We start from the raw sequence: 24195 nt of genomic DNA on the forward strand, positions 1-24195 counted from the left end.
ATAGGAAATTAGGCTAGACCCGACCTAGTCCGAGTCGAAATTTTAGAGACCTAGACTATAGTTAGGAACCAACAGACCAAGCTTATGTGTTATACATCCTGCTAATTCTCATCATCACCGCATTCGAATTTTCAATAATGAGAAGGCGATTTAGTCAAGATTAGGTGTGAAAACCGCAAACTCTTGACTAAATTGCTGGATCAATGCTGTTTTATCAACTTATCAATAATCACTTCATTATACTTTTTCAACAACGAACGCTTGTTCAACGGGAGATTATACCAAATCAAGAGTGAAATCCATATTTTGATGAATAATCTCCTCAATTGTACTAAGAACAAGGAAGAAGTTGCTAAGCTAGGGGTGAAACCCTAACCTTGACAACTTATTCCGACTTTTATTTATCTCACCAAGGCCTCGACGAACTCCAACGACCTGAACAAACGAGTATGACCTACGGAATACTTGCTGAAGGCCCAAGAATCGAGGCAAAAACACGATCCCGAAAGTCGAAATGTGACGACAAGTCTATTGAGAATAGTCGAATCGCTTTGGGTAGTCGATGTCTAATAGCCGCAGAAAATCTATTCCTCGATTTTTATGTGTCTCGATTCTAAGCCTGCAACTGCTGACTCTGATAATTCGTCGATTTTATGTGTTTTAAGTGTGTTTATCTGTTTATGTGTTTAACTTTGGTATTTATTCGATTTTGCTATCATTTCGATCGACACACACGACCCGCATTGCTCTCCTATCTCAAAACGATAACAAGTCGCTGCAAATCTAGACGAAATTATGCTACGATATACGCCTATACTATACTCGACATGCCATACGATTATACTATACTACTCGATATGCTATACTATTCGATATATTATACGCAGTCGACACGCGAGCTTTGAATGATACGTTTCTATATTCTGACTGCCTCTGTGATTGAATGCGTAAGTGCTTCTGTGCTTCTGTGTTACTGTGCCCTACGTGCCTACGTGATTATGTGCTTATGTGACTACGTGAATCTGTGATTATGTGCCTATGTGTTTATGTGATACGTGTTTCGACGTGTTCCTGAGCTTTAGTAAGTAGTAGACGTGTGAGGTGAGATTCGATTTTGATGTGTTTGAGACCCACGACGATGTCTGTTGCAGACAATGTCGTCATCTGGACACCGAACCCCACTTACTCGCCAAGAAAAGAGAGACAGACGTCTTTCTGCTATCGTCGCCAAACAAGTAGCTAAGGCTGTGAGCGATGTCTATGAAAACGTTAGCAAATCTTTTGAGGAGTCGAGAACTGAAGCTTGATGTGCGTTAGGTGTAATATATTTTTTAGATGTATAATTAAGCCCTTTTTACACTTTTAGCCAAGTTTTAAATTTATAAAACACGATATTCACTAACACTAAACACACATATGGGCAAGTGCACCCATCGTGGACGTAGTATAGTGTTGGTAAGATACCGAGGTCATCCAAGGACACAAGAGCTTTTAATACCGGTTTATCCTCAACGTCTAATCAAATCAAAAAGTGAGAAAAATGTTTTTTAAACTAAGAAAATAAAAACTAACTAAATGCTGAAAAATAAAATAAAATAAAAACAGATAGACAAGATGAATCACTTGGATCCGACACGTGTATTAGTATAACCTTTGATTATTTTCGCACTTTTGCACTTGTTTAAGAGATTATCTTAGTTATTGTAGTAGGCCCCTCTTTTGAAGGCGACGTTACCCTCAACCCAGTAGTTTGAGTCAGCAAGGATACAATCCTAAAGGGTCGGATTATTGAAAGATAATGAATTAAGTTATTAATGCAAATTGTGGTAGGCCCCGCTTTCGGCGGTGACGTTACCCTCGGCTAAGTAGTCTGTGTCAGCAGGGATACAGTCCTAAATAGCCGGGTTATAGTATTAATAGTAGTTAACTTATGAGGGGGTCAAAGAGTTTGGATCCCCGCCATCCAATACCTATGGGCATTGAAGGAGATCCTACTAAAATTGACCCAGGTCCCAAGCAGGACCTCTAAACGCTGAACAAGGGCAAGACCCTTACCAAACCGTTCTCTTAACCCCCGACCAGGTAGCCAACATACCTCCATATAGACCGTGGAGATATGAATGGTGAAAATCTTTTATTTTATATAGACAGTAAAATAATGCCAAGACACCACGGACAAACGATAAGGAAAGATCACCTTCAACATAAGCAACTAGTTATTAAAGTCATTAATACAAAACCAAATAAAAAGTGCAAAAGATTGAAAATAAAAAGTATTATACTAAACACTTGTCTTCACCAAGTGATGTAAGAGACTTAGGCAAACATGGCCTTGATTGTCAAGAACTCTTACGATCAATCTTTGATCCCGAGACGACTCACACACTCTATGATGGACAATGGATGATGGTGGTGGATGATGGTGTTATGGTGGTGGTGGGTGGTGGATGAAGTGTGAGAGAGGTGGTGTGCCAAGGGATGAGTTGGAATGAAACCAAGCACTCCTATTTATAGGCTGAACAGAAGGCTGGGCACGGCCCCGTGTCCGCCGGACACGCCCCCGTGCCCGTCTGACACTCTCTCTCTTCATTAATTGTAATTCGCAATTACAATAAATGCACCTGCAGCACTCTGACCACGCCCCCGTGTCCGCTGGGCACGGCCCCGTGGTGGGCAGTAGAAGCTTCTACCACTTTGTCTTTTGTGCCAGGGCTGACCATCATGGACACTGCCCCGTGCTCGCTGAGCACGGCCCCGTGTTGAGCTGGACACGCCCCGTGTCCGCTGGACACAGCCCCGTGCTCAGCTGGGCACAGCCCCATGCTCAGCTTTCTTCTTGTTTTTGCTTTGGGAGATGCTGTCGAGGAGTCGGGCATGCCACGTTTCTTCCTTTTCTTTGTATTTATGTTGGATTTAGCTGCATTTTTGCTTCTTTTGTTCATTTAAGCTCTTTTAACCCTGAAAATACAAAAGGAAGACAAAAGCACACTTTTTTCCAACATTAGTACTTAAAAAGGGTTAGTTTTATGCCTCATTTGATGTAATTTATATGTTGCATTTTACTCACATCAAAGTCACTCTGCGCCAAAGCGGCTGTCCAGAAAATGGCCCAACAGCCATGTTTCTATGGTTTGATTCTATCGAAGTCACTCTGCGCCAAAGCGGCTGTCCAGAAAATCTCCGTACCCTAAACACAACCGGCGTCTTCCAGTCCCGAGCTCTAGACTGGTGGACGGCCGAGCGAAACAAATGCGGGAATGATGCAGCTTATGAGCTGACATGGAAAGAGCTGAAAGCCATTATGGTGGACGAATTCTGCCCTCCCCATGAACGCCAAAAGCTGGAGGACGAGTTTTGGAACATTAAGCAGAAGGATGGAGATAACGCAGCCCTAACTGCTCGCTTTAAACAGCTCAGCATCATTTGTCCCAATCAAGTCAAAACGTCAGACATGGCCATCAAGAAGTACATTCGAGCTCTACCTGATTGTGTTGCCGATTTTGTTCATGCCGCGAAGACATCATCGATTGAAGAGACTTACTTGCTTGCCGCCGAGATCAACGACAAGCGAGTAAAAGTTGGTTTCTGGGATAAGCCCTCCAAGTCTCTGCATCAAGCCACCACTGCATCGACCGCCGAAACCGCCACTGCTCAACCATCAAAGTCATCACGCCGCAGGAAGAAGCACAACAACAACAACAGCTCCAGCAACAAGAACTGTGCTGTCACTACCACTGCTGCTCCTCTGTAAGCCGTACCGGCTCAGCAGCAGTCTCATCATCGACCAGCACCAGTTACTCAAGCGCCACCAGCAAAGCGTGCTTACACAGGTCCCCACCCGCTCTGCCCGACATGCTCATATCATCATCCGGCGGGTCTTGCCCGTCGTTTCTGCGCTCATTGCAATTTATACGGCCATTTTACTGCCAATTGTCGTTATGGCCCTCGTCAAGCCCCAGTTCAAGCCACTGCTCATCAAGCTCTACTCCCAGCCCCGCAAGGCCAACAAGCAGCTCAGAAACCCGCGATCAATGCTCGAGTCTGCTTTGCATGTGGTGACCCTAACCATTTTGCAAACATGTGCCTGAACAGGGTTGTGAAGCAAGAGCCCCAGCAGCAGCAGCAACAAGCAGCACGCGCCAGAACCTTCAACATCAATGCTCGTCAAGCCCAGGCTGAGAACAACGTGGTTAATGGTACGTTCCTTGTGAATGGTATTTATGCATCGTGTTTGTTTGATACTGGATCCGATAACTGCTTTGTGTCATTTGAATTTGAGAAGCTCCTTAGTCGTAAGCGCTCTTATCTCCCCTCGCCATTCGAAGTTGAAGTCACTACTGGAAGAACTGTCGCCGTTAATTCTGTTCTTCGTGATTGTACTCTCGAGCTCAACAATCACATTTTTCCAATCGACCTCATCCCGATGCAGCTCGAAAGTTTTGACGTCATAGTAAGCATGGACTTTCTTCGCGAAAACCATGCTAAAGTTGTGTGCTTCGACAAGATGATTCGATTCTCGCTCGCGAATGGTGACTTGTTGTGTGTCTACGGTGAAACTGCTTCGAAAGGTCTCAAGCTCATGTCGTGTGTCCAAGCTAGCAAGTATCTCCGTAAGGAATACAGAGCTTTCTTGGCCAACATTGTAGTAGCGGGGAAGGAAAAGAAGAGGAAGACAGAAGTGAAAGACGTTCCCGTGGTTCGTGAATTTCCTCAGGTGTTCCCTGATGATCTTCCTGGACTACCGCCAAGTCGTGATATCGGCTTCCGTATCGACCTCATTCCTGGAGCTAACCCCGTAGCCAAAGCCCCTTATTGACTTGCGCCATCCGAAATGCGGGAACTCTCGAACCAACTCTAGGAATTACTTGAAAAAGGCTTTATTCGCCCGAGCACCTCTCCTTGGGGCGCACCAGTCCTTTTCGTCAAAAAGAAGGATGGATCGTTCAGGATGTGTACTGACTACCGGGAATTGAATAAGTTAACCATCAAGAACCGTTACCCCCTGCCTCGCATCAACGATTTATTTGATCAACTGTAAGGTGCTACGTGTTTCTCGAAGATCGATCTACGCTAAGGCTATCATCAGCTACGCATTCAGGAAGAAGATATACCTAAAACCGCTTTTCGCACTCGTTACGGCCACTATGAGTTCGTTGTTATGCCTTTTGGTTTAACCATCGCACCCGCGATTTTCATGGATCTGATGAATCGCGTGTGTAAGCCTTATCTCGATCGTTTCGTCATCGTATTCATCGACGATGTCTTGATCTATTCCAGATCGAAAGCTGAACAAGCGCAACATCTACGTTTGGTTCTCGAGTTACTTCAGGGGAACCGACTCTATGCCAAGTTCTCCAAATGCGAATTCTAGTTAGAAGAAGTTCAGTTTCTGGGTCACATCGTGAATAGTCAAGGTATCCATGGCGATCCTGCGAAGATTGAAGCAGTTAAGAGTTGGGTTACGCCAAAGAACCCGTCTGAAGTCTGTTCTTTTCTCGGATTAGCGGGCTATTATCGACGATTTATCAAAGGATTCTCCAAGATCGTTGTGCCGCTTACCGCTCTCACTCATAAAGACAGGACTTTTGTTTGGGGAACTGAACAAGAGTCTGCTTTCCAAACCCTCAAGTACAAGCTTTGCAATGCTCCTGTTCTCGCACTGCCCGATGGGAATGACGATTTCATTGTCTACTGTGATGCTTCCAACCTTGTTCTTGGTTGTGTTCTCATGCAACGAGACAAGGTTATAGCTTACGCCACTCGACAGCTCAAAATCCACGAGAAGAACTATACAACCCATGATCTCGAGCTAGGCGCGGTTGTTTTTGCATTAAAGATTTGGCGACACTACCTGTATGGTACCAAGTGTACGATCTTCACCGATCACAGGAGTTTACAACACATCTTTGATCAGAAAGAACTCAATATGCGTCAACGCCGATGGGTAGAACTCCTCAGTGATTACGACTGTGAGATTCGTTATCACCCAGGCAAGGCAAATGTCGTTGCCAACGCGCTCAGTAGACGGAGCTATTTGCTCAGCATTCATGATACCCAAGCCCAATACGATCTCGAAACCCTCATCCGCGAAGCCCAACATGTTTGCTTTAATGAACGCACCTTGAAGAAGGAGAGAATCTATCACGATGGAGCTCAGCTTGTAAGCAAATCGAATGGGATCTTCTATTTTCTGGACCGAATTTGGATCCCTAAGCGGACCGAATTGCGAAAGATTTTAATGGACGAAGCCCACAAATCCCAGTATTCTATTAATCTCGGTGCTAATAAAATGTACCATGATCTTCGCTACAAGTACTGGTGGCCGGGCATGAAAAGGGATATCGCTCTCTATGTCGGAGGATGCCTGACTTGCGCAAGGGTCAAGGCTGAACATCAAAGGCCCTCTGGCTTACTCGAACAACTGCCAATTCCTATAAGGAAATGGGAGAGTATAGCTATGGATTTCGTAACCAAACTTCCGCCCACGTCATCAGGTCACGACAACATTTGGGTTGTCGTTGATCGTTTGACCAAATCAGCCCACTTTTTGCCAATACGGGAAGACTACAAGGTAGAACGATTAGCCCGAATTTACACTGACGAGATCATTTGTAATCATGGCACGCCTCGTGACATCATCTCTAACCGTGATGCTCGGTTTACCTTGCGATTGTGGGAAACGTTTCAAGCAGCTCTTGGTACGTCGCTTAACTTAAGTACCGCATTCCATCCTCAAACCGACGGACAGACAGAAAGAACGATCAGTACTCTTGAAGACATGCTATGTACGTGTGTCATAGACTTCGGCGGTAATTGGAACAAATATTTGCCGCTAGTCGAATTCTCGTACAATAACAGTTATCATACCAACATCCAGATGGCACCATTCGAGGCCCTATATGGAAGAAGATGTCGATCGCCTATTGTGTGGCACGAGATCGGTCACTCGCAATTAACCGGTCCTGAGCTGTTACAAGAGACGACTGACAAAGTCCTCTAAATTCGAGACAACTTGTTGAAAGCTCGAAGTAGACAGAAAAGTTACGCCGATAGAAGACGCAAGCCCCTGGAATTTGACGTTGGCGACTGCGTACTCCTAAAGGTATCACCTTGGAAGGGTGTGGTCAGATTCGACAAGAAAGGGAAACTAGCGCCTCGATATGTTGGACCTTTTAAGATTCTAGAAAGGATCGGAAAAGTCGCCTACAGACTTGAACTACCGGAGGAACGTAGTAACGTCCACCCGACTTTCCATGTGTCTAACCTCCGAAAATGCCTGGCTGAGCATGATCTAATCGTGCCTCTCGACGACCTTCAGATAAACGAAACGCTACACTTCGTGGAGAAGCCTGTCGAAATCATGGATCGCCAAACCAAGCAACTCAGACGCTCGCGCATTCCTATTGTGAAGGTTCGATGGGAAGGCAAACGAGGCGCAGAGTTCACTTGGGAACTCGAAAGCGACATGAAGGCGAAGTACCCGCAGTTGTTTAAGTGAAAGTCTAGAGAGAGAAAGTAGCAAAAGGTGATTCACGGTATTGTGCAGCTTTCAGCCTAATTTCGGGACGAAATTCCCTAAACAAGGGGAGGCTGTAACACCCCGTGTTACCAAAAGTCAAAGTCAAAGTCAAGATTGACTCCTTTGACTGTAGTTAGTCTATTTTATGTTGTATTATGTGGAGTAATTAATTACAATCGAATTAATCGCAATTTATTTATCGACGCGAATCGCTTTACGACTGTGAATAATAGGAAGTAACAATGCGATAAAGTCAATTAATCAGTAATCGAGCTAATCTAATCATCATCGAACTCGAGACTCGAATTACGCGAATTTTGGTGTTAAATTACATGTGTGTTTTGGTGTTAAATTACATGTGTGTGTGTGCCTTATGTGTTACTTGTGCGTGTCTACTTAATGTTATCTGTGGTAATCAATCGAAACTCGACTCGAAATCGAAACTCAATAGAACTCAATCGAACCCAATAGAAATCGAATCATGATAATTGGTGGAGAAGAGATAGCGCAAGATATAGATGATTGTATGTTAGATATAGTGGTTGGGATTAAAAGTAATTTGAATAGGAACTCTATCATATCCGCATCGTCCTCAATCGAAATCAAAATATCAAAAATCGTCGTACCGAACACTCGAATCAGGCAGCTGAACGATCTGGCTCTCAGCCGATCGAACAGCCCAGCCGATCGGACTGCTGTCCGATCGGACAGGCTGTCCGATCGGGATGCCTGGCCGATCGGCCAGCCCTTTCCTCTTTTGGAAGCCTATAAATACCCCTGTCATTGTCATCTTTACCACTTTTGGAAAGCTATGACAGACCAGCTCGTGCTCTCATCCTTTTCTCAGATTTCTCTCAACTCCGGTAAGATTTCATCCTAAATCTTGTACTTTCTTGATCTATACGCACTCCTACACCTTTCTATCTTTCAAATCTTAACTTTTAACCGTGAAATCATCAAGATTCAACTGTTCTAGGATGATGTCATCATGGTGTTCTTGAAGAACTTCATGTTTTGGCTTCAATCCACCAAGAATAATATGGATCTAGCCGATTTCCACATAAACAAACAAAGATCTATGATAGATCTAAACATTTCTCGGTGAAAAGGATTGAAAGATGGTTTTCCAGCTTTCTTTCAACTCTTTTACACTCAATGCCTTCAAAACTGATAGAAACGGAACTTGTGCTGACTTGCAAATCATTCCGGTGGTTGCATGACTCAAGATCTGGATTCTATCCACGAGGTTCACCGATTTCAGGTTAAACATTAAACTCCGTTCCGAATAGTTCACCGGCCGGATTTGGGTGATTCCTGTCCGATCAGGAGGAACAAGTAAGAACGAGGGTTCTATGGTTCAACTTGTTGTCAAAACACCTCGATATAACGACAAACAATCAGAACAATCAAGTGTTAGACGAACAGGCTGATCAGGTCAGGATGTTGACCGATCGGACTGCTGTCCGAACAGACAGCCAGCCGATTGGACAGTCAGCCGATCGACCTGGCCAGCCGATCGGCTAGCACCTGGCCCCACACTTGAACAATTCCATGAAGTCTAGTATTGAACGAACTGCTGTTCGATCGAACTATCGTCTGATTTGAATTACTCTTCAGATCATGAGATACTATGCTTCAACACTTAGTCGGTTTTCAACATGTTCAACGCGTTGGAGTGCCACCCGATCGAACAGCCGTCCGATCAGGTGACACCCTGATAAGAACTTGTGTGCTGAAGTACCTAACCGATCGGTTAGCCGGCCAATCGAAAGGACCGTTCGATCGATCGACCTGAAAGGTAAAGATACTTCAATGTTTCCAAACGCTACAACGAAAACTTCAAAAGTCAAACCATCATACACAAACACATCCTTCTTAAAGGAAGGAACAATCCACTCAAACAACCATCCGATCGGCCTACTGACTGACCGGTCAGCTGTCCGAACGGACTGTCAAGCCGAACGGTCAGCCCCCCGACCGGACAACCGTCCGATCAACCAGCTGTCCGACCCTCCAACACTTGTTTTTCTGTTTTACGCGTTGCTTATCGTTTTGCTATTGAACTATTCAGGCTAACCCTACTCTCAAGTGCTCCCTTCAATCCATCAATCACTGTGAGTATACTCGAACCCTTTTTGCTTTAGCACTTTTGGGTGTTACATACGTTACTTATTCTAAATCACAATCGAACACACTACTCAATTACTTTAAACGCTAACCATTACCGCATGTATTACATGACTAAATGAATGCTTGTTGTTATGTTTACACGTGGAATGTTGTCTACCTGCCTTAACGACGATAGTACTATAGTTTGGACTCAGCACCCATTCACACGAGGGTTGTTAAGGACAATTACTTGCATGGATTACGGTGGTAATCATGTATTGCAAACTGCCTCGGGCAGTCGACCCGCAGTCATTGGTATCGATAGATCCATGTCGATAATTAACATGCTTCGTTTTCCTCTGTGTACGTGCTGGTTATGCGTAAACTATTTCGAACTCTATTATGCTATTATCAAAATTGTATGCTCACCTTTACATTTTATGTATTGACTTTTATTTTAACGTATGTGTCAGGTGTTTAAGATGCTTATCTGCTAGGAAGGCGAAGCTAGAATAAAAGTCTAGAGTATAGTTGTCTGTAGATCTTGCAGCTTGAGTCTCTAGACATAGTTAAACAATATTTATATTTAAATCTGAGTTGTCGGAACAGAATATTTGACTAGATGTTATCTGTAATAATTTGTTAACTATTTGAGGTATGGTATGGGACGTATTATATAAATTGAATAGTAATGATAGTTGTTATGGAAATTTCTGGACAATCTGTTTCGCTCAGTGCCATGCCCCGATGATTTCGCCATCGGTTGAGGTGTGACAAGTACTTTCCACCTATGCTCCTTATGTTCACTGGACCGAATAAATCCATGTGAAGTAATTCAAAAGGGGCATTTATGGAATTTACCGTTTTAGACTTATGAGGTTTCTTGTGTTGTTTTCCCTTTTGACATGGAAGACATTTATCCTCCACTTGAAACCTCAGCAATGGAACCCCTTTCACTAGCTCATTTTTAATAATGTAATTCATTTTTCGGTAGTGAATGTGGGCCATGCGTCTGTGCCACAACATAGATTCAGCTTCAGATGCTTTTGATAGTAAACACGCCACCGCTGCAGTTGGATTCTTGGCACCCATGTCCATGACATAAGTATCATTTTTCCTTGGTGCATGCATTACTATCCAATCATCCGGAATAACCAAACCCGGTTTCAACACCAATGCCTCAGTATTTGTAAAATGGACCGAGTGACCCTTGTCGTAGACTTGTGACACGCTCATCAGATTGTGTTTAAGCTGCTCAACATAGTTCACTTTGTCCAAAGTGATCTTCCCATTCGTCACTTTTCCTCGTCCAGTAATCCTACCACCTTTAGCACCAGCAAAATTCACATGACCACCATCATAATCTTCAAATTCAGAAAACAACCTCGCATCCCCCGTCATGTGCCTAGAGCAGCCACTATCAACATACCATAAGTTGATAATCCTCCTTAGCAGCTCCTGCACACACCAACCAAAAGATTAGTTAGAGTGGGGGACCCAAGCCTTGATGGTCTTGGGTCGTCCAGTTTCACCAACTACTTGAACATCCATCCAATATCCATCACTCCTAACTGGAGTCTTGGATCTTGGACCTGTTGATGGAAATGGGGCATGATTTCCATAAGGTCTCTGGTCCTGAGGGTTCCTATATGTGTTTGGACTATGTGACCTTTGAAACCTTGAGTTTTGATTCCAAGAAGCTTGATTGTTGTAATTTCTAAAGCCATTGTTATAAAAAGTTCGACCACCATTATATTGGTATCGATTTTGATATTGACCTTGACTTCTGAAATTATTTGAATTTTGGTTGTTCATTCTTGGTGAACTACTTCTAGGTCTCTCATATCTGCCTGATGAAGATTCAGGCTGAAATCTTGGTTGATTTCTTTGAAAACGAGGAACTTGTGGAGTTCCCTTTTCAGCCTTATCTACACCACCAGCAACACCCTGTTGTTGCTTTGTAGCAGATTTCTTTGGAGAATTTGATACTTTCTCCTCATTATCACCTTTCTTCTCTGGTGATTTTCCTCTCTTCTTCTCACTTACTTGTGCTTCAATCTTTTTGTTAGGACAGGAGCTAGCAACATGTCCCTTTGTGTGACATTTGAAGCACGATCTCTTTTTCGAAGACTTCTCACCTGAAGCCTTTGAACTAGATTCTGGTTTTGATGATGATGCCTTAGAAGGAATTGGTTCAGTTTGCTTAGTTTCAGAATTTTCTTTGTTTTTGTTTTTAGCAAACTCTACATAAGATTCATTTTCGATAATAGCTGTTTCGTTTTTCATGTCACTACCTTGAACAAAATTAACCTTTTTAACAAAAGTTTGATTTTGTTTTTAGAAGGTGTGTTTATCTTTTTCAAAACAGGTTTGCTGTTATTTTCCTTCTTAGCATCATTAGCTTCAAATACATCAACTTGACTGGATGTGCAACTACTTGGTGATGTTGACAGAAAGTCTGTGAACTCATCTTCATCAGGCAGGAATGAATAGTCATGACTTAGAGGAGGTGGGACTTCATTAAAGGCCTGGTATCCCACACTGGTCTTGTCATTACTCTTCTTTAACCCACCCATCATGTGTTTCATAACAAAGGTAGAATCCCTGAAATGACCTAATTTCTTTTCAAGTTCAACAATTTTGAGTTGTGCATCTGACAACTCTTTGCATTTTTCAGAAATCTCTTTTGTTTTCTCAGCCATCATGTCATGAGCTAAGTCTATGACTTGAAGTTTTTCGTTTAATTTGCAGGTTAAAACTTCAATTTCAGCTTCATAGCCTTTTATCTTTTTCAAATATGATGACTCATTTCTTTTAGCAAAGAAATTTGATTCTTTTACGATAGACATTTCGCTCACCAGATTTTTTTTTTGAGTTGACAACCTGTCAACTTCACCCTGTAATTCACGACACTTTAAACAAACATAAGTAGCAGAGTTACTTGCCTCTCCTGTCGATTTGTCTGAGTTGGCCATTAGAGCAGCAAGTTGAGCTTGCATTCTCTTGTATTTTGCATCTCTCTCTTTAGCTTCCCTCTCATGCTCAGACTTTGGCTTTTCTTTATAAGCATCTGTTGTCTGATCAGCCTTATCTTCCTCAGCTTCACTCTTTTTCTCAACTTTAGCATCATCTACCATAGCTTCACCCTCATCAACTGGCACAATCTCTGCCATAAATGCCTGAGTGACATTCTCAACATTTTCCAAGTCAACACTCCAGTCATATGAACCTTCCCTTGCAGTAGAGATCAACGCCCTTGAGTTAGAGTTGTTTGATGCATTTCTATTGTTTGAACTCTGATTCGAAGTCTCATGCTTTTGTTTTTGACATTCCCTAGCGAAATGACCATAACTTTGACAGTTAAAGCACCTGACTTTGGTCTTGTCAAAGCCAACACTTTTTCCCACAAACTTCCTTCCAGTTCTGTTCATGAACCTCTTTACACATCTCGAAATCATGGCCATCTGCCATTGTAAATCCATCTCTTCAAGATCACCAGGGTCAATCTGATCATAATCTTCATCTAAAGTGGCAGGATCAGATATCTTCCCCTGAATGTAGTTCTCATAAGAGGCAACAAACGAAGCAAGTAGTGCAAGATGTTCTTCAGCAGACTTCACACTCATAGGCATCGACTTTGCACTACTACTTTGCTTTGAAGTTGATGTTCTCTTGACTCCTGTTGATCCTCCTACAGCAGCTACAAAACACACATCACCATCCTCGTTCACTGTGACCTGCTCATTTTCACATGAAAGAAAAGCAGTGGCAGAGTCGCTAGAAGCATCATGAGATGAAGAAGACGTAAGCCCATTGTAGATCCCTGGATCTTGAACCTGATCATATCCAGTGTCCTTCTTCTTCATGCTGAGCTCATAAGCTCTTAGCTTTCCAACTACTTCTTCCAGTTCCTTTATTTCATAATCAGCTTCTCCTTTTATCATGAGAGTGTAAATATCCCATTTAGCAGGTAAAGCATCAAGCAGCTTGTCATTTTTCTCTATGTCAGAATAGCAATCTACATCATAATTATCCAGTTCTGACATCAGATGGTAGTATCGAGTGATGATGTCCTCAAGTGACTCATTCTTCATGTACTTGAATACAGCAAACTGTTTCTTCAGTAGATCAACTTTGTTCTTCTTGACATCAGGATTTCCTTCATATCTCTTTTCAAGTGCATCCCACATTTCCTTTGAAGTAGTGTACTTCTTAAAGGTATGCTTGATGCTATCAGGTAGGGACATCTTGATAGCAGCCAAGGCTCTCTTTTCAGCCTCATACATCTTTTTATCATTTTCTTACATGTTCACATAGGCTGTGACACGAGGTCTGCCTTCAAAGTCATGTGTAGGGTTTGTGTACCCATCAACAATACAGATCCACATGCGAGTGTCCTGATATTCAATGAAGGATTGAAACCTATCCTTCCATGTCAAGTAGTTCTCCACCTTCATCATCTTAGGTGGTTTGTTGGTTGTGCCTACCTCATGTTCCATCCTTAAGAGTTCGCTCAATTTAGTCATGTTCGACATTTTAACGTAAGCGGACTGGTAAAACCGTACAAACTTTGTCCGAAATCCGTTTTTACCAAATTATACCATTAGATTCGTCTCGAGATTACGATTCCAAAGATATATAATGTCGAAAACCTTTTTCGGGATTTTCCAGAGTCTTTTTTTTGTCCTAAAAATCCAAGGATTCCAACGGTGCAAACGGTTTCTTGTGATGAGTTACGGATAATTTTCTAAACACGAATCAGTGAAATTTATCTTACACAAGCCAAGAAAAATTCCACCCCTTCCGAAATGTGCAGAAATGGTCCGAAATGGTTGTGATTATCCGAAATGGTCAGTATTGATCCGAAATGACCATCTTCTAGTCCGAAATGCATTAGTCTGATCCGAAATGAAACTCTCTGGTCCGAAATCAATCACCTTTTGATCCGAAATGCAACTCTAAAGATCTGAAATTCAAGTCAGTCTGGACCGAAATGGAAGTTTTTGATCCGTAATGCAAGCCTTCAAATCCGAAATGATCCGTAATGCTTGTTTTTTATCCGAAATTGCTTGTTTCTGGTCCGAAATTGATCTGAAATCCTTAATTTCTATAAAAAATGGTCCGAAATCCAAGCAGTTTATCCGAAATCACCAGCAGAACACGAACACAGCCTCCAAAAACGTCCAAAAACGCTGATTTTCTGTAGAAAACGATTCTGAACCAAGCCAATCAAGAGCCTAATGCTCTGATACCAATTGTAGGTCCCCTAATCCGTGCGGATCGTAACAGAATCGTCGATCTAACCTAGAGTGCGGAATCCCCTAGATCAGATTTCACAGAAAACGAGTAGAAACAGAAATCTCTATAAACCGGATCTTTATTGATTATCTTCAAGCGATTACAATCAATCAAGATCCTAATTCGTCCAAGCCTTTCTCTTTCACGAATTCTCTCCAAGATGATTAAGGTGATTAGAAGATTAACCTAAACCCTAATGCTAAGCTTTGTTTATATAGTACAAAGCTTTGCATATGGGCTAGGTCATGGGCAAGGCCCATTTCGCAAACCACTCCCCATATGTGGGTTTGGTTTGGCCCAATCACTCTTAATTCACTATTACAAAGCTAAACCCGCTAACTATTTATCGTTTTACTAATTACAAGATATCCAAAGACCAAATCTAAGCTGTTGTCACAAATATGCACCAACATCAATGCACCGAATGTCGAAGCCAACAACTTCGAACTTTGGCCACCTTTGATACAAATGCTTCAAAACTCCGCAACCTTCCATGGGCTTGCGGACGAGGATCCTCATCTACATATTACTAATTTCTAAGAAATATGTGATACCTTTCAGATCAATGGGGCATCAAACGACGCCATCCGCCTTCGTATGTTTCCATTTTCACTAAAAGACCGAGCTAAGGCTTGGCTTAATACCCTTCCAGTTGGCTCAGTAACCACATGGGATGAACTAGCCCAAAAGTTTCTATATAAGTATTTCCCTCCTGCTAAAACGGCTAAATTAATGACTGAAATTAATACATATTCACAAGAGGATGGGGAGTCTTTATATGAAACTTTGGAAAGCTTCAAGGAGCTACTAAGAAACTGTCCTCATCACGGTCTTGCGGTATGGCAACAAGTATCCACTTTCTATAATGGGTTGTTGCCACACACTAGACAAACACTTGATTCTAGCTCCGGGGGACTTTTAGGTAATCGTCGCCCAAATGAAATATATAATCAAATTGAGGAAATTGCTTAAACCAATTTTCAGCGGCACACTCCCCGAGTCAATAAATCTATTGCCCCAGGCGCCCATAAGGTTGATGAAAGCACTTCTTTGCAAGCCCAAATCGAGGCCCTTTCTTCAAAAATAAAAAAATTAGAAATGACAAAAACGGTCTCGGTAATGGCTTGTGAAGGGTGTGGTGGGCCACATGAAAATTGGAGTTGTATGAAAGAATTAGATGATCAAACGGAAACGGTAAACTACATTGATAATAGACCTAGGCCGTCGGGTCCCCCAACGGGTACCTACAACCAAGGATGGCGTAACCACCCTAACTTTGGTTGGAGAGATCCCGGCAATACTAGTAACCAACAACACCAACGAACTAACTTTCAACAACCACAAAATTTTTCTCAGCAACAAAGTGGACGAGAAAGGCTTGAAGATACTGTATCTCGCCTCATCTTCGACACCGAAAAGAAAAACTCGGATCGATTTTAACAATTGGAATCGAATTTTAGAAATCAACAAGCTAGCATTCAAAACATTGAAAAACAATTAAATCAAATAGCTCAAAATTTCTCCGAGAGACCACAAGGAGCGTTACCAAGTAATACCGAAACCAACCCAAAGGCGCAAGTACATCTCATAACATTGAGAAACCGTACCGTGGGTCCTGAAGATGCTCCACTTCCACCAACTGAAGGAAGCCAATCTACGCAACCAACTCCAATCGCGCCCCAAAAGGAGAAGGCTTCTCCACCAATTCAAGAGCCAGCTAAGACTCCTCTGGTTCCATACCCCGATCGGTTAATACGTCAAAAGACCGATGAGCAATTCGCAAAGTTCGAAAATTTACTAAAACAATTGCATGTTAATATTCCATTTATCGAGGTCCTAACTCAAACGCCTAAATATTCAAAATTTATGAGGGACTTCCTCACTCATAAAAGGAAAATTGAATCATTGCAATTAGTTAACTTAGGCGAAGAATGCTCCGCCTTACTACTCAGTAAACTTCCGCAAAAGAAGCTTGACCCCGAAGCTTCACAATTCCTTGCTCGATTGGGAAATCTCCCGTTCGTAATGCACTAGCAGATCTCGGGGCAAGCATCAACCTCATGCCCTCATGAATGTTCAATCGACTCGGCTTAGGAAAAACAAGTCCTACAAAAATAAGTATACAACTCGCTGATAGATCCGTCAAATATCCACAAGGTGTCGCTGAAAATCTATTGGTCAAAGTCGGCGAATTTGTCTTCCCGGCCGACTTTGTCATACTAGATATGGAGGAAGATACCGAAGTACCACTCATCCTAGGAAGGCCATTCCTAGCTACAGCCCAAGCAGTGGTAGATATGAATGACGGAACACTAACATTGAGGGTTGGGGACGAGGAAGTAAAGTTTGGAGTTGGAAAAAGAGTAGAAGACGAAGACCCGGTCAACTACATGAAGGTCATTGACTCAAGTTTGGATGATGCTCTCCGACGGTGTAGCATGGGATGCAAAACATCCCCATTGGGTAACATATGACAAGGCTTTGGGTCTAGCCAAGGACCCTTATAAACGTGGCGCTCCACGGAGGCATTCCGCGGAACTATTCTTAGTTTAGTTTAGATTAATTTTTATGTTTTCTAGTTTAGTTTTAATTTTCAGGAATAAAACACACTCGGGATGGTGAAGGATAACAAGGGAAACTTGCACCAGCGACCCATCCGACAAATTTTTCTTCGTTACAGCAAGTTCAGCACGGGCCGTGCCCACCCAACACGACCCCGTGCTGTACAATCTGCAGAAAACGCCCAGTTCAAGTAACTGGACACATGGGGTGCTCACTGAACACACCCCCGTGTCCAGGCTTCTGTTTCTTTTTACAAACTTTTGTTACTGGCACCTGAACATGGGGCTGTGCCCGGACACCACGAGGCCGTGTCCAGATGCCCAATAATAGAAAATTTTGCTTTTCACACCTTTTTACACATTCAATCAACCTAAAAACTTATTTTTGGGACACATTGAGGACAATGTGTAATTTAAGTGTGGGTGGGATGCTAAAACCTTGAATCTTGCAAGTCCTAATTAACAAGCCTTACACAAAACTCTATTGGAACCGCTAATCACCCCAATTTTTTTTTTCAAAAATTTTCAGTTTTTTACTTGTCTAAGTTTAAGTTGGGAATTTCAAAATTCTAAAAAGGTTATATTTTTACAAATTTACAACCGATAGCGTCGTGATAAAAGGACCAACATAAGAAAATTATGAAACGGCATGACAAACTTAGTTAAAATTTGATTATATATCACATAAAAACCCATTCCCACAAAAGTGAGTTTGAGCCTTTATTGAGCATACAAATAAATATCTTTAAACTAAATGCTCATTTTTCGTTTCTTGTGTGAATAGCCGCTTTGTTCTCACGACTCTAGAACTTGCCACGACGATACATTCCCGGTCCTTACCAATTTAAACCCGAGTACGTAAATGATGGAGGCATTAGGACTAACCCTTTTTTATTTCTACACCATTATTTTTCTTTTTTTTTACCACCTACCCAAAATCCCCCTAGTTAACCCCTTTGAGCCTAAACCTTTTCATTTCATAACCCAAACCAAACACCCTTTAGCCACCTAAACCCTTTTTCATTTTAAACCCTTTATTTTAGTAACAAAGCTCGGTTTTAGTATGACTTGATTCCAAAAAAAAAAAAAAAGAAAAAAAATGATGATGAAGTCAAAGAAATAAACAAACAAGTTTATCAAAAATAACTTTGTTTGTAGGAAATACTTCATCAAAATAAAAAAGTTTTGAAAAATATCGAGTCTTACGAAAACCGACGCTTTTTACGCTTTTCGCCCTTTTACTAACTACTAACCCAACCACCCACCTTTAGCCCAAGCTTAACCCTTCATCCAAAAAGTCCTCTTGATATTTACAAAGGTATATAGTTAAAAAGGAGGAGGATTGATTGCTTGGCAAGCCTATGGTAGAAGTAAGTTCCATGCCGCTCTCGAGTGATTCACTAAAAATACACCTTCGGCCGAGTGTTGAGTGATCCCCCGTGAGGTATGTGAACTCGTATATAAATGGAATTTAAAAAAAAAGGCATGTTATGCCCTAATAAGTAATTTATCTTATGAAACGTTTTTAATAAATCATGACGAATAGGATTGTAAATAAATAAAAATAAAACTTAATAAAGAATCTTGGAAATCCCGACACTCTATGACAAGCCAAAAAACCTTTTCTTCTACCCATTCCATTTGGGAGTGTAAAGCCACATTATAAAGAGTTTTGCTTGAGGACAAGCAAAGATTCAAGTGCGGGAGTATTTGATGGGCACAAAATGCAACATATAAATTACATCAATTGTAGCGTAAAATAACCCTTTTTTAGTACTAATGTTGGAAAAAGTGTGTTTTTGTCTTCCTTTTGTATTTTAAGGATTAAATGAGCTCAAACGAACAAAAGAAGCAAAAAGGCAACTAAATATAACATAAATACAAGAAAAGGAACAAACGTGGCATGCCCGACCCCACGACAGCATCTTCCCAAACAAAATCAAGAAGACAGAAGGCTGAACACGCCCCGTGCTCAGTGAGCACAGGGGCGTGCCCAAGTGTCAGCAGAAAAGACAAAGTTGTAGAACCTTCCATCGCCCACCACGGGGCCGTGCTCAGCGGACACGGGGCCGTGGTCAACTATAAGATTCGCAGAATCCAGGCAAATCTTGATAGTACAGATACGCTTCTGCATACGGGGTCGTGCTCAGCGGACACGGGGGCGTGGTCAACTAATGCAGACAAACTGCAATTAATGAAGAAAGAGAGAAGGATGGACACGGGGCCGTGCCCGAGCTTCTGTTCAGCCTATAAATAGGAGTGCTTAGATCGCTTGCAACTCATCCCTTGGCACACCACCTCTCTCACACTTCACCCACCACCCACCACCATCACAACACCATCATCCACCACCATCATCCATTGTCCATCATAGAGTGTGTGAGTCGTCTCGGGATCCAAGATTGATCGTAAGAGTTCTTGACAATCAAAGGCCATGTTTGCCTAAGTCTCTTACATCACTTGGTGAAGACAAGTGTCTAGTGTAATACTTTTTATTTTTAATCTTTTCGCACTTTTTACTTGGTTATGTATTAATGACTTTAATAACTAGTTTCTTATGTTGAAGGTGATTCTTTCTTATCGTTTGTCTGTGGTGTCTTGGCATTATTTTACTGTCTATATAAAATAAAAGATTTTCACCATTCATATCTCCACGGTCTATATGGAGGTATGTTGGCTACCTGGTCGGGGGTTAAGGGAACGGTTTGGTAAGAGTCTTGCCATTGTTCAGTGTATAGATCCTGCAAAGGACCTGGGTCAAATTTAGTAGGACCTCCTTCAATACCCATCGGTATTGGATGGCGGGGGTCCAAACTCTTTGACCCCCTCTTAAGTTAAACTACTATTAATATTTTAACCCGACTACTTAGGACTGTATCCTTGCTGACTCAGACTACTTAGCCGAGGGTAACGTCACCTTCAAAAGATGGGCCTACCACAATATGCATTAATAACTTAATTAATTATCTTTCAATAATCCGACCCTTTAGGATTGTATCTTTGCTGACTCAAACTACTGGGTTGAGGGTAACGTCACCTTCAAAAGAGGGCCTACTACAATAACTAAGATAATCTCTTAAACAGTGCAAAAGTGCGGAAATAATCAATGGTTACACTATACATGAGTCGCAGCCAAGTGATTCATCTTGTCTATCTGTTTTTACTTTTATTTTATTTTTCAGCATTTTAGTTAGTTTTATTTTTCTAGTTTAAAAACCTTTTTCTAACTTTTGATTTGATTAGACGTTGAGGATAAACCGGTACTAAAAGCTCTTGTGTCCTTAGACGACCTCGGTATCTTGCCAACACTATACTACGCTCACGATGGGTGCCTTTGCCCATATGTGTGTTTGGTGTTAGTAAAATATCGTGTTTTATAAATTTAAAACTTGACTAACGTGTAAAAAAGGCTTAAAATATACTTAAATCCATCTACACACCAACCCGCATCAAGTCAACATTATATCCTTTTAAAATGTAAAAAATGTCGTTGTGGCCTAAAAATGGTTTTAAAACCTACAAGACATATAATCTGACTTTGAAACTGATCTTATAACTTTATGAAATATGTTATGACATAACGGTGACGTGTCGGAGCGTGCATGGATTTTTAATGTATTTTTAGTACCATTTTACTCTTTAATCAAGCTTTATATTTATAAAAACACGATATGAACTATCACTCTCTACAACACGTTAGGGCAAGTGCACCCATCGTTGGCGTAGTGTAGTGATGGTAAGATACCGAGGTCGTCCAAGGACACAACAACTTTTAATACCGGTTTATCATCAACGTCTAATCGACCCAAATTTTAAGAAAAAAAGTTTTTAAACATGTAAAATGATTAAATAAAATAAATTAATTGAAAGAAACAAATAATAAGAAAGAATCACTTGGTTCTGACTCATCTTTTATGTATCCTTTGATGATTTCCGCACTTTGGGTTTTTTAAGAGATTATCTTAGTTATAGTGGCATGTCCATCTTTTGGAGGCAACGCTACACTTGGCCATATTGGTCTGAGCAAGCAGGGATACAGTTCTGCAAGGTCGGATTTCGCTGAAAGATAATTAAGTTATTAATGCAAAATAAGGCATGTCCCTCTTTTGGAGGCAACGCTACCCTCAGCCATATTGGTATGAGTCAGCAGGAATACAGTCCCGCAAGGCCGGTTTAAAGTTTTAATAGTAGTTTGTTTATAAGGGATTACAACCCGTTCTTGTGACAAATGACAAATAACCGGTGAATTTGTACAATCTAATCACTATGTTTATTACATAATCTCATGCATTTAGCGTAATTTAATTACATAATTTTGCCATATATTAGATAACAGTGTTAGGACAAGGAAACAATGCTAAAACATATGTTGGTTTTCGTCGTGTCGCGAAACCAATTAAACAATGTCCTAAAAGTGTTGGTAGAAAGTGTTGCGTGCACTATCCATGGTTACACTATTCATGCCAGCAAAACCGTGAAAACAGAACGAAACAATGAAAAACGACACATGAATGACATAACTGAGTCCATATATATATATATATATAGGGTAGGGCTAGATAGAAAACCCTATCTATATAAAAAACCCTAGAAAACCCAACCTCGCGACATTTTTTTTTTGAAAAAAATAACACATGTAATATACATGTTTTTAAGAGTTTTGGGCCAAAAAATCAAAAAAGCGCCGAAGGGATAATTTAAAAAAAAAAAATTTCAGCAACTTTCAGCATTTTTGTCTAACACATGTTAGGCACTGAATTTTGTTTATTTTTTAAAAAAAAATCCCTTCGGCGCTTTTTTGTTTTTTTTGGCCCAAAACACTCTAAAACATGTATATTACATGTGTAATTTTTTTTCAAAAAAAAAATGTCGGGAGGTTAGGTAAAAATGGGGGGAGATTTGGGTTTCCAGAGTTTTCTAAAAATTTTAGGGTTTTTGTCTAACATTACCCTATATATATATATATATATATATATATATAAACACTAATGTGAAACACATCTTGCAATAAATGTCAGTGATCCAAATTTGCGGTTTAAAAAAAAATTAATGTTTTATATAATTTTTGTTTGAAAGTTGATGAATTAATTAGGTGAAAGGATAGATGGACCAATTATATCAAGATTGTATAGAATGGGCATGTGTATGTGGACCAGTGGTGAAAAGATAGCAAGTTTTGCACAAAAATTATAAAAAATTATGGTTGTTGCTTTTCATTCATTGGGTGTTTCTTAAATTTGATTGGCTTATGTGGGCGGTCATGGCCTCATCAGTGAAGCTAGACACGCGTCACCCAAAGCCAGAGAGAAAGGGTAAAGCCTGTTAGTCTGTTACTCTCTCTCCTTCAAAACCTCTGGATTACTTCTCAAATTCACAGTAAAGCTTTCCAGAACACCACCACCATCGTCACTTTTCCGGTCAAAACCCATCACCCTGTCTAGCTCGGTGGTGGTGGCGAAGTGGGTGTTGGTGGTGTTCTTCATGAGAAAGGCACAATACATGAGTGCATGAGCGGGAGATGATGTTCTGTGGTGGTGAGCAACCAGCGACGATATACGCACCGACGTTATATTTACACAAAAAGAAACAAGTTTTTCTCCAACCAATAAATTTTGACTCACCTTTCACTAGTGCTCTAGTGGCGGCCACGATTGTTTAAGTTCCACCTATTATGGTTCCGGGTGAGTTTTTCTCTCTAGGTCTCAAATTCGAGTCTGAATGGTAGGGTTTCTCATTGAGGGGTTTAAATTGGGGATTTATTGTGCGAGGGGTCTCTCTAACGCGAACCCGGTTAAGACAACGTATACTAGACCTCTCAACATTCACGAATAATTCACACTTTTGAAAAAAGAAAAATGACTCCTACCAATAATCTCTTTGCCACGAAAAGGAACAAGTCTTTCTCCAACTAGAAAATTTTGACTCCTATCAATAATCTTTTGGTTTAGTGGTTAAGATAGAGATAGGAAGCTTTACTTCTTTTAAAGGTTTTAAGTTCAAATTCAGATAAAGGAGGATTTCAATACTAACTACTAACCGGTTAGTAACATCCTTACTATACGTTGTTAAAAAAATAAAATTTTGAATCCTATTTTTATGTAGATTAAATAAATTTGCGTCGGCAACCATACATGTGATTGACACTTATTTAGGCCCTTACCTTGAAATGCATGGTGACACATGTCTATGCATGTATGGGAGGTTTTTTTTATTATTTTTTTAACAAGGGTGCACGGGGCACACACGGGGCACACACGGGGCACACACGGGGATGGTTTCGGTGACCCATAACCCCGATCGGGAACACCGCCGCCATCAACGCGGGGACCCGATTCGGGGAATGGGCTCGGTGTGTATTCACCGCTTGAAATGCACGATTTTTGAGGAACGGTCAAGTGTGCAACGGTCGACTTTTAAAAAAAAAATCACTTTTTAAAACATATATAAATAACCACACCATTCACTCAATTTTTATACTCAAACAACAACAATTTCACACATTTTTTATACTCTCCAACCACACCCACTTCACTTATTTTTTATACTCTCAAACCACACCCACTTCAAATCGAGCAATAGAGAACCAACCTCGCGAGGCCAAGAAAAAAACTAAGGGACGGGGCTCGCAACCGTCTCGTGGTGGTTTGAGCGGTGCAAGTGCACAACCACAACCCCCTTTCGGATACACTTCACAATCCCCGTTTTTTT

The 24195-nt window shown here is 41.3% G+C and overlaps 1 non-coding gene across 1 annotated transcript; it reads right to left on the bottom strand.

The window, feature by feature from the left end:
- Nucleotides 1-15652: 15652 nt before the first annotated feature.
- LOC118488645 lies at nucleotides 15653-15759 on the bottom strand. The gene has a single exon (XR_004885189.1). It is a non-coding gene; the product is annotated as a small nucleolar RNA R71 (small nucleolar RNA).
- Nucleotides 15760-24195: the final 8436 nt, after the last annotated feature.

Source organism: Helianthus annuus, chromosome 16 (assembly GCF_002127325.2).
Source record: "Helianthus annuus cultivar XRQ/B chromosome 16, HanXRQr2.0-SUNRISE, whole genome shotgun sequence".
Taxonomy (NCBI): domain Eukaryota; kingdom Viridiplantae; phylum Streptophyta; class Magnoliopsida; order Asterales; family Asteraceae; genus Helianthus; species Helianthus annuus.